Source organism: Bombina bombina, chromosome 6 (genome assembly GCF_027579735.1).
Source record: "Bombina bombina isolate aBomBom1 chromosome 6, aBomBom1.pri, whole genome shotgun sequence".
NCBI lineage: Eukaryota > Metazoa > Chordata > Amphibia > Anura > Bombinatoridae > Bombina > Bombina bombina.
Window position 1 is genome coordinate 326,564,977 of NC_069504.1, and position 12,958 is coordinate 326,577,934.

Below are 12,958 nucleotides of genomic sequence, written 5' to 3' on the forward strand. Positions count from 1 at the left end.
ATTGACCCCTGAAGACCGCTGCACCATAACCTGTCCACCTGCTCTGAGGCGGCGGACAGAAATCAACCCGATCGAATACGATCGGGTTGATTGACACCCCCTGCTAGTGGCCAATTGGCCGCAAATCTGCAGGGGGTGGTATTGCACCAGCAGTTCACAAGAACTGCTGGTGCAATGATAAATGCCAACAGCGTATGCTGTCGGCATTTATCGATGTGCAGCGGACATGATACACTACATCGTATTATGTCCGCTCGCACATGAATAAATTGACCCCTGTGTGACAGATGAACATAATAGGTGGGGAGCTCTGATTGTAGGCCATAGCCCATTGGGGAGGATTATTTTCCTGTTTGGAGCATTAGTCTTGGATGTACAATATACTTATGAGCTTAGGTGGTATGTTTTTCTGAAGAGGTAGGTTTTAAGTGAGGATATAAAGTTTGAAAAAGTTACCTCCCCAGTTAGGAATTATTCAAAACTACTTATGATCATGGACAGGCATTGGAGTCATAAATTAAGTTTATATCTGAAAGCTCTCAATATGGATGTGAGCTAACCATGACTGATATTAATGGCAATTACTATAATACTGGTGGGATATGGCTGATCTGCTGGATGGCAATTACTGGCATTCAGGTGGAATAAAATTATTAGAATGAATTTTTTTTAATATTTAATAAAAAAAGAAGATGGAGGGGAGGAAGACAAACAGTGATGTAAGTCCATCTGAAGGAATTTGTAAAACTACTACAAAGAGACAGTTAAAGGGAAGAAAATAAATGAAATATAAGAGAGATTTTTTTTTAAGATTTTCTTTTTTTTTTATATACTTTAATTCCACTATTTCAAGCCAAGACTATACCAACCTCTGCTGGCTTTAGAATGGAAGCATCTTCCATTAGTACTACACAACGTGCGTAGGGTGATTGTAATTTAACTCCTCCTCCTCCGTCGGTTTTCACTGATGTCCAGCCAGGCACTGTATGGAGTTGCAGCGCGACGGGGATGATACAGTAAAAGGATATTAATTCCTGCTTGATGGTGTCAAGGACCATGAACATCTTCTTGGTGACCACCAGTTGTTGGCGACCGCTGGTCTAGATATAGGTAATAATGGTTTTATACATTGTCTAGCAGTTCTTTCATGTCCATGGTCTGCAACTGCCTATGTATTTGACAAAATTTTCTCCTTTTTGTATGTTTTAATTATTTTCTTAAAATAAATGTTTTATTGAATATACTTGAATGATGCAGAAGCCACAGGTGAATTTGTTTTGCTTTGTTATACTAAGGGCTTTAAAGAGTGTAATTATTATTCCACTACACTACATGACAATGATTTGAAAGTTTTTACTGTGCTGTTCATGTTTGGGTAGCATCTGTTGGTGAATCTTTGGAGAAATTAGGTTATGTGAACTACAAGAACATCTGTTTTTTAGATAATAAATTAATTTCTATTTAATGGAGACACATATATACATACACTATAAAGCCAAAAATAAGTGGTCACCTGAACATCACAACTATATGAGCTTGTTAGACATCCCATTCTAAAACCTTGGGCATTAATAGGGAGTACCCCCTATAACAGCAATCAGACTTTTGCATTTCTCCAAGACATTGGAGTGTGTCTGTGGGAATCTGTGCCCATTCTGCCGAAATTGCATTTGTGAGCTTAAGTACTGATGTTGGATGAGAATCTGTGTTCCAATTCATCCCAAAGGTGTTTAATGGGGGTCAGGGCTCAGTGCAGGGCACTTGAGTTCCTTCACACCAAACTCATTAAACCATGTCTTTATGGACCTCACTTTGTGCACAAGGGAGCATTCATACAGGAACAGGAGAGGGCCTTCCCCAAACTGTTGCCACATAGTTAAAAGCACCCAATTGTCTAAAATGTCTTTGCATCCTGTAGCATAAAGATGACCCTTCATTGGAACTTTGAAAAACACCCCCAGACCATCATCCCTCCTCCACCAAACTTTACATTAGGCACTATGCATTCCGGTAGATGTTATCCTGGCATCCGTCACTCCAAGATAGGCGTGATTGATCACTTCAAAGAACATGTTTTGTTGGTGTGTTTTACACCACTCCAGCTAATGCTTGGCATTGCACATGTTGATGTGAGACTTGTGTACAGCTTGTGTACAACTGCTTGAAAATAGAAACCCATTTGTCACTCTCTAGTTTTGAATTAGGGTTGCAGAACACAACTGCTGAGATTGTTTTTAAATAACATTTATATTTATGTATATATGTGGTTTTTGTAAGCAGAGATTTAAAAAAAGGAAGCAATATATAGTAAATACCTTCTGTATAAACCTTTGCTGAGTTAGTATGCATTAAAGTTGAAATAAAGCAAAAACAACTTAACTTGTTATGCACAAAACTAATTAGAATATATATACACCAGAGGTAAGGTTAAGTATTGACAGAGTAAGATTAATGCCCCAAGTGGTGAACAGTAATAATGCAGTTTTGAGTAACAGAGCTGGCTAGTATACAGGTGATTACTAATTGTTTTAGCAGCTGAACGTCACAGAGGTTGCAAAGCATGTATGACAATATAGCAATTGTAGGATATGATTACAAACAGTAAGCAAGAAATGCCTTTAGTAGAACTTCTGTATATAGTTACCAGTGGTTTAAGTAGGTGCGCACATTAAGTGCATACAGGAGATGAACTGCTGATAAGGCAAATGAAAGAGACACAATCCAGAGTAAACAAGTAATGATATTACCTTCAAGAGTTTGCACAAACACTTTAGTGAACAAGTAGTAATTGCACAGAGCTACTTACAGCAGGCGAGTGGCATCCGAAGCTTGAGAAGAGGAATCACAGTCACAGAGACTCAGAGAGATCTCTAAGGTGTGTCAGAGATCTAGTCAATAACCAATCATTGAGGAATGGTGCAGCTGTTATTTATTGATTGGAGAGGTGGTGTGCAAAAGGTATGATGAATCCAGGTTAAAGGGGCAGAGGAATAGTAGATGTTAAAGGGGCAGAGGAAAATATATGACACCTTTTCATAAAGTTTCGGACGCACAGTTCCGGTGCTGATGTGTCTTCCAGAGGCAGTTTTGAACATGTGATAGGTGTTTTTTATGCACTACACACTTCAGCACTCAGTGGTTCTGCTTTGTGTGTTTGCATTGTCTACCACTTTGTGACTGGGTTGTTTAATTATGGAGATATTTGTTTATGTAGATTTCATGACTATGTTCTGGATTTTATGCACTTTTTATCATTTGGTGTGGCTGAAACACCTGAACTAGTAAGAGTGTTTTCATACTATTGGCCATATAGTATAAATGTGTGTGTGTGTGTATGTATGTATGTATGTAACAAGGCAAAGAAAGAGCAGGGGATCCTTAATGCGATCTCTGAGGAAGCGCATGTGCGCATGTACGAAGCGCGTCAGATATTGGCTTGCTGCCTATACAGGAATGTCTGTATCTTTTGTCACTATCAGCTTTATAAACCAGCTACTAAGCATTAAGGATCCACTTCTCTTTTGTTGCCTTTTTACGAATATAATTTTCTTTGCTTAAGGTAGCAGAATTTGAGCACCAGACCCTATCTGTTACACTTCTTTCCTGTGCTTCTTACTATAAGGTGATTCCAATCACAACTGGGCCACTTTAGAGTCCAACTGACTCCTGTACTTATGGACACACACCCTCCCACATGGGATGCTGTACTACAGATGCAGAGGAATCTTCGGGGGCCTTCCCGGAAACTCGCCACAACTTCAAGTGGCACAAGGCACCTACCAGCTTCACTGTGAACCGTGGAACATGGAAGAGTGCCAGGGTTATACCTGGGCCCACCAGGTTTTTACGAACTCTGGGTTAGCAGCACCAGATGCTGGAGGAGGTTCACACCGCCTCGCTTAAGGAACTGCTGAACCACACCATCCATAAAGAGGTAGGTGTTCCTTGTGCCCTAAAGGGACAGTGTACCTTTACTGGATTAAACTTTGATCAGAGGAGGCCCTGACTATTGCCTGTCACATTGACTTATTACATACTCATAGAGGAACCTTACTGAAGGAAAGTGCTTGGGACTTTTTTGTTCTTAATAGAGATATTATGGGGCCTACTTATCAAGCTCTGTATGTAGCTTGAAGGCCTGTGTTTCTGGCTTGCCAGAAACACCAGTTATAAAGCAGCGGTCTAAAGACCGCTGTTCCATAACCTGTCTGCCTGCTCTGAGGAGACATTGCGGGAAATCAACCCGATCGAATACGATCGGGTTAATTGACACCCTCTGTTAGCGGCCGATTGGCAGCGAATCTGCAGGGGGCGGCATTGCACCAGCAGTTCACAAGAGCTGCTGGTGCAATGCAGAATGCGGAGAGCGTATTGCTCTCCGCATTCAATGATGTCTGTCAGACATGATTCGCTGATCGGATCATGTCAGACAGACATTTGTTAAATAGGCCCCTATGTATGTATGTATGTATATTTTATATATATATATATATATATATATATATATATATATATATATATATATATATATACAGTGTATATATATTTTTCAAGGGGGATTTAATTTAAATAATATTGATTTAAATCACTAGCCAGCAAGACAAATTTAAACCAATTTAGATCATGATTTTAATTTTTAAACTATCTCCAGTTAAATAGGTTAATCATTCATATTTGATCAACTTTTTAGATGTACTTTATTGGAAGGAGAAAAATAAAAAAGATTTTTATATAACTAAAAAACATGATCATTTCCTTAATAATAACAAGTTAAGTAGTTTTAGGAAAAATAACCATTACCTTAATAATAACAATTTAAGTAGTTTTATTTCACTAAAACAATAAGATTATATTTCATTTTAATGTTTACCCCTCCCTTCTCACACTTACATTCTTGAACAGATCTATTTCACTTCAAACAATCTTCTATTCATTGAGCTTCTTGAAACGTATTATGGGTTAATTCTGTGTACATAGTTTTGCAGGGGAGCAATGTCAGTAAAGTCAAAATTAAACTTTCATGATTCAGAAAGAACATATAATTTTTAAAAATGTTCCAATTTACTTCTCTTATTTAATTTGCTGTGTTCTCTTGGTATCCATTGTTGAAAAGCATACATAGGTAGGCTCAGAAGCAATGCACTACTGTGAGCTAGCTGCTTGACCCTGTTTCACACAGGCCCTGATGGTTGAAAGTGCTGCAATGTGTCGATATATTCAAAAGGCATCTAATGCAATGACAAGAAAGCCGGAGAAATATTCCAAATCGCTGACATCATTATTTAAAGGGGCAGTCTACACCCTCTAGTGGTGAAAAACCTGTTAAAATGTATTCTTAAGAGGCGGCCTTCAAGGTCTAAGAAATTAGCATATGAACCTCCTAAGTTAAGCTTTCAACTAAGAATACCAGGAGAACAAAGAAAAATTGGTGATAAAAGTAAATTGGAAAATTGTTTAAAATTACATGCTCTATCTGAATTATGAAAGTCTTTTTTGGACTAGACTGTCCCTTTAAATGCAGCACCGCTATACATGTTGGTTATACTAACTTATTATAGATATTTAGAAAAGAGAGCCTCTTTCACATTAGATAGATTAAAGATACTAGTCAAAAGAACTTTTGTTGTGAGAAAAAAGGATCCGATTTGACCGGACCTAGAACATACTGTAGTTAAAATTACTTTACTGCATAATTAGAGATTTATGTTAGAGGAAGAAATATTATAATTGTCTAGTTGCTTATATTATTATTGATATTGTGTCTGCCCCACAATCAATTAATAAAAATTCCTTTTTGTATACTCCTAGTACGATCCCCAGTGAATATATGTTAAATGTTCAAATTAAAAACCCTTTGCTGCAGAGTCTTATGCGCTATTAGTGGATTAGATTCTTTAGTTTCAATAATATACCTCTTGTTAGGTCCTTGTGTGTAACCAAATGGTATAACATGGCTATACCAGCACATTCCTTCTCCCATATCGTATATACCCCTGGGTAACATATTATACATACGCCTAACTGTGGCTAAACTCCTACAATCCAGTAGCTGATTACTTTTAATACTTCTCTATTCGGACATTCATACAAAGGCCCACATTATGTTTATGCTACTCGAATACACAAATCTGTTTGTCAACGCTGCTGCATGCAAAATAAAATGTGAGACAACTCTCTGGTGAAGGCACCCCTGATGCACGTTTCAGATCGATGCTTCTTCAGAGGAGGGCCAGGACTGCGATAGGTCCGGTTTTCATTTATGAATGGAGCCCTCCTTTGTGTTCTGATTGTTTATAGTTTTATCACGTGACCATTATCATTGGTTGGATTATTTGAAGTATTGAACTATTCAGGAATACAATGTATGTGACTGATGTGATATTCTGATCTACTATATACTCTGGATTAAATGAAGATTTCTGCTATTGGATGCCACACTTATGAGGTTGTTAAATTTTATCGGAATTAAGTATTTCTAGAGATATGGATAAAACCTTTTGCTAAGTACTGGAGTTTGTTTAAAGTATCATGGTAAAGTAACTGCAAGTTTTATCAATTGTTAGAAGTTCAATATTCCTCATGTATGATCTTATATTGCATGTAAAACATCATGTATTATCAACCCCTTAATGACTAGCGACATACCCTGTACATCGTTGGTCTTTCTATGAGGGTGTGTTTTTTTTAATAGCGGTGAGACTGCGGCATTTTACAAAGAGCGCAGGAGGGATGGAGGGTCTAATAGCATGGTCTTGCTGCTCACGGCAAGACACATACTATTACAGGCAGACAATCCCTTAACGACCACCAATGTACAGATTATATCACGTTCGTTAAGGGGTTAACAAATTGTTATATTGTTGTGAATGTGGCTTATTTTGATTAATATCATTCTGTAAATTGAGATAAATACATGTTTTTTTAGAGAAGAAAAATTCCTATGTATCTTTCAATGCTTAAATGATGTGCTCGGAATAAAGCGATAATTGTGGGATTTCTATGTTGAGACATATTGTGTTATTGTTGATCGTTAGAAAAAAAAGTTTAAGGAAAAAAGTGTAGACTAAAGGTGATTGGGCAGAATTTTTTTAACAGAATGGGTGATGATACAAAAATTTTAAAAGGGTGTGAGTGATAAAATGTACTTACTTTGGGCAAGCCAATTTCATTCCACTGATATTACAAGTGCAGCGAAATCCTTTCCGCAACTCCTAAACCGCCATCCCCCACATTGCAAAGTCATAAACTACACTATTAACCCCTAAACCACCACCCCCACATTGCAAACACTAAATACATGTTTAACCCCTAAACCGCCAGCCCCCCACATCGCAACATCCTAATCTAACATCTAAACCCCCTAACCTAACACCCCCTTACTTAACCCAAATTAAAATACACAAAAAATTACAAAATAAATCCTATCTACCATTAAAAAAACAACTTACGTGTACAAAATAAATTAAACCTAAACTTTACTTTAAAAAAAAAACTTTATAAAACTTTATAAAAAATGCTAACCTTACAAAAAATCCTAACATTACAAAACATATAAAATCCTAGCATTACAAAAAATAGTCTAAATTTACAGAAAATAAAAAGATAAAAATGTAATCCTATTCTAATACCCCTTAAAAAAAAAACAACAACCCCAAAATAAAAAAACCCTATTCTAAAAATAAACTACTAATAGCCCTTACAAAAAGCTTTTGTAGAGCATTGCCCTAAAGCGATCAACTCTTTTTGTGAAAAAAACCCTCTAACAATACAACCCCCTCACTCCCCCAAAATAAATAAAAGCTGAAAAGGGCATTTGGATGGGCATTGCCCTTGAATTCAGCTCTTTTGCTGCCCAAAAAAATAAAAACCCTAATCTATAAAAAAAAAGCACCCCAAAAAAAACTAACTCTAACCCCCAAAGTTGGTACTCACCATTGATGATGGGTGGCGCTCCATCTTCATCCATCTTCATCCCGGCGGCAGACCATCTTCTAAATTCATCCCGGCATCCCAGCCAATAGGATGAGAGCTACTGAAATCCTATTGGCTGTGCAAATCAGCCAATATGAATGCAAGGTACACCATATTTAAATGGGTACCTTACATTAAAGCTTCAGTGTATGGTGGTGACCGTATGAAAAGGATCCTCCACGCAGGATGTCCGCGCCACCTGTAAAGAAGCTCTACGCCTCCACAGCTCAACAACGGAATAAAGAAAGAAGATGGCCCCAGGATGGATGAAGATATCGCCAACTGGATGAAGGCTTCTCGCTGCCTGGATGAAGATGGATGTTTGGACTTCAGGAACCGTGAGTAGATTTTATGGGGTTAGTGGGGTTTTTTTTGGGTGTTTGTTTGTTTTTTAGATTAGGGATAGGCACTGTAAAAGACCCTTTAGGGGCAATGGGTAGTTTAGGATTTTTTCAGACTTAGGTTTTTTATTTTGAGGGGGTTGGTTGGGTGGACATTTTTACTTTTATGGGGAACTTTGTAATATTTTAATGTAAAAGAGCTGTTTAACTTAGGGCAATGCCCTACAAAAGGCCATTTTAAGGGCTATTTGTAGTTTATTGTTAGGTTAGGGGGTGTTTTTATTTTTGGGGGACTTTTTATTTTTATAGGGCTATTAGATTAGGTGTAATTGTTTTTATTTTTTATAATTTCGTTTATTATTTTTTTGTAATGTTAGATTTTTTTTTTTTTCGTAGTATTAGGTTTATTTAAATTTGTAATTTAGTTTTTTTTAATGGGTAGTTTTTTTAGTTTTATTAGAATATCAATGTTAGGTTAATTTATAGTTTAATGTTAGTTTTTTAATTCACAGGTAAGTTTTTATATATTCAAAGATAGTTATATTGTAACTTTTAATTTAAAGTTAGGGGGTGTTAGGTTTAGGGGTTAATAGTTTAATTTAGTGTTTTGCGATGTGGGGGTTTGGTAGTTTAGGGGTTCATGTTTAGGGGTTCATAGGTTTTGTTTATTAGTTACGATGTAGGGGGCTGGCAGTTTAGGGGTTAATATGTTTATTTATTATTCTATTTTAGAACAGGTCTAGATGGGAAAAAGTGGGGGCAACAGAGAAATATTATTATCCTGATATCCTGATCCAGGAGTCTTGAGAAAGTCTACAAAGGACAGACGGAACGCGTGGACAGATCGGTCTGCAGCTGTTTTACCACTTACACAGACGATTTTCAGCAGTCATAACCAACGGACTACTCGAAAGAGTGATTATCCAAAAGAGCAGTCAAACAACAGTGCCAAGAGCCTGTATCTACACTGGGAGCCGGTTATGGTCAGACCGCAGTTTTTAAGGCAATATTTTATCAAACTTCTAGTAAGTGCATAAGATTGTGTGCTCAATAAATTATTTTGGAGATTTTACCTTGAGTCGTGGTTGCGCCTCTCTTTGCTTATACTTTTAGTATCCATATATATATAAATATATATATTGTAATTGTGTCTATATTCTGAATATTCTCATTCGCACATGATTTTTTAGTTTTAGTTTCAGATTTAAATAGTTTATATCTAATAATTAACTTATTAATGATAAGCATTTCATATTATCAGTTTTCATTTTTATATTACATTAGATAAAGATAACAGCATTATCCTACCACTTTTAGCAGAGCGCCATCCTCATACTTGTTGTTGATATAATTTTATATTTAGAGAGATTTTTTTTGAGGAATCGCTCGTATTTTTTTGTTTTATATATATATATATATATATATATATATATATAGATATATATTTTGTAAATAAGAAAATTTTTGTATGTTAAAAATATTGGAATTTAAAGTATTTTCATAAAAAAATACATTATAAATGGAAAAAAATAATATTGAATGTTTTAAGATATTTGAGGCTGGGACTGGGAAGGGCTCTAAAGTTTATATACTGTATATAAAGTGTGTGTGTGTGTGTGTATATATATATATATATATATATATATATATATATATATATATATATATATATATATATATACACATCTATATAAGTGTATTCATACATATTTACACATATAAACACATACATGCACATTTATACACATATACACATCTATATACATACAGATAAATATTTAGACATATACAAATATACATTGGAGCCCTTCCCAGTCAAACACCATACCAGTACCATATATATTTTAACCCTTTTAAAACCTTTTTATTAATATTCAAATGTGTGTGTGTAATACTTTATTTTAATATGTTTTACATGTGTTTTGTGCCACTTTTTTAACCCTTACACTTTAATTCAGGTCTCAAGTCTAGTGCAGTTTCAGCTCAAGCAAAATAATTACCTTTCAATATAATTGCAGTCGTAATATCCATTGCAAGTATAGGTTGCTCTAGAGCAAAGTCAGCCACCCTAACCCTTCTCTGATTAATGTGCTTTACCATGGACTTGTAATATCAAGTCACGTGCTAATGTTAGCATGATCCAGTGATATCACATCTGCACTATCATTAATGCGCCACTTGTAATCTGGTCCTATATGTTTAGACTTGTAGACAATTGTGGAAAAAACAGGAACGGTTAAAATAATTATACAAGAGGGTTATCTCTGTTGTAACTATGGAACTGCTGTTAGATGATTGTGGTGTTTGCACTGAATATGATAGAAAGTTGTAGCTTTATATCATTTACTTTGAGGCTACACTAGTTAAGTGGCTATTAGGAAGGGTTGTGGATAGTATTCAAAAATGTCACAATCATTATTTTTGTTATTGCATATCATAATGTGTCTCTTCTTCGGGTCTAGAGAAATAATTTGAACATTTATATTCATCTGAGTCTGGTTTGAAGTATCATAAAACACATAAGGGTCACTAGATGTCTATTAACAAGGCATCAGAAAAAAAACAAACCACGTCATTTCAAATATGTGTCCTAGTTGCTAGGATGCTTTTATATAGTATCACCAATTGAATAGCAACCACAAATCATACGAAGATTAAAAGGTGAGAAAATAATAAAATGCAGTGAAATGTCATCTGCAATTTATTTTCCTGATTCCAATGTCTGTTTTGGTTGCAATGAAATAAAGAAATTACAGAAAATTCCAAATTAAATAACCGTACTACCTGTGTTCATTATATTAATGTACTGCTTAAACAATGTAACTGACTATAAATATCCTTATTATTTTTAATATTAATAATAATATACTTTGTATATTAAAAGGACGCCTGTAGAAATATTTATTGGGGGGGGGGGGGGGCAAATCAAAATCAAAAGGATGATTATCTAAAATACTGATTTTTAACAAGGGTGAACACCACTGTTTACAGCTTGGGCTGAGGCATCACTGAGAATAATAGCTAAAAATGGTACTTCAAAGAATTTTTAAGGTTTAAAAATAGTAGCTGGTTCTTTTGGCCGTCTTTTTTAGCCACGCTCTCACATCAGATCAGTTTAGTGGCCCTCCAGCCTCTCTGTTAACTAATTGTAAGCATAAGATCACAGATTTCACTCATGTCCTACAACACAGTCTCCTTATCCACATCAGATTGGCAGCCCACATATATACATCCAACAAGACTAGGACTCTCGAACTCCAATATACTCAACTGCCCAGGGTGCAAGCCAAAAGTCCATATATAATTGTATAAAAGGGCGCACTTTCCAGGTCTTGCTCCTCATTTACTTTTTATTGGTAGTAATGTTTCAGGGTATTACCCCCGTTGTCAGCAAAATAACTACTAATAAAAATTGAACGAGACTCAAGACCTGCAGAGTCCCCTTTTATACAATTACACACACATATATATATATATATATATATATATATATATATATATATATATATATATATATATATATATACTGTATATATATTTGTGTAACTAGTGTTTTTTTCAGTTTACAAAGAACCCTGGTAGGAAGAGTCATACTTGTTAATAAGAGAAATACACAAACTTTTTCAATACATTGACAAGGATTACCTCATAACTCACAATAATAATATTGTAATGCAATATACAGAGAAAACATATGGTGCTTTACAAATATTTAATCCAGATTTAGAGGAATGGGGAGCATGGTTTGAACGTTTTGAACAATTTACCGAGGCAAATAATGTTCAACAAGGAAAAATTGTTTTTTGCAGTTTTCTTCACTACCTTAGCTCAGACAGCTTATGGGATAATTCTTGATTTGATACACCCTATTGAACCAGCCACTAAATCACTAGCAGAACTGATACAAAATACTGTCAAATAACTATCAACCTAAATCCCTTGAGACTGCTGAAAGTTTTAAATTCTATAGCAGAAAGCAGTCACAAGATGAAAACATTCAGTCATACACTGTGGCTTTAAGGATATTATCCAGCATTTCTAGGTTTGGAGAATTCATTCCTATTGCTTTAAGGGACATGTTATTGATGGGATTTAAAGATGCTCATATACAAAAGTCTGTTGACTCCTAACTTTTCATAGAGCCACTAAGATTGTTATATGTATGGAGTTGGCAGGCAAAGATACACACAGCCAGATTACGAGTTTTGCGTTATGGCTGGCTCGCTAATTACTTATATGTTATTTTCACCGCTCACCTTTCATAGCGCTGCTATTACAGGTTTGAAAAAAAATGGCTTGTGCGGGCGATATGGTTGCGTTGAGCTCCATGCTTCACCCAAATACAAGCAGTGTTTTAAAGTGCTCGTGCACGATTTCCTCATAGACATCAATGGGGAGAGCCGGCTAAAAAAAGAGCCTAACACCTGCGATCACGGAAACAAAAGCTCCTGAACGCAGCCCCATTGATGTCTATGGGGAAAAAAAGTTATGTTTAAATCTAACACCCTAACATAAACCCTGAGTCTAAACACCCCTAATCTGCCGCCCCTAACATCACCGCCACCTACATAAATTTATTAACCCCTAATCTGCCGCCCCCAACATCGCCGTCACCTACATAAATTTATTAACCCCTAATCTGCCAC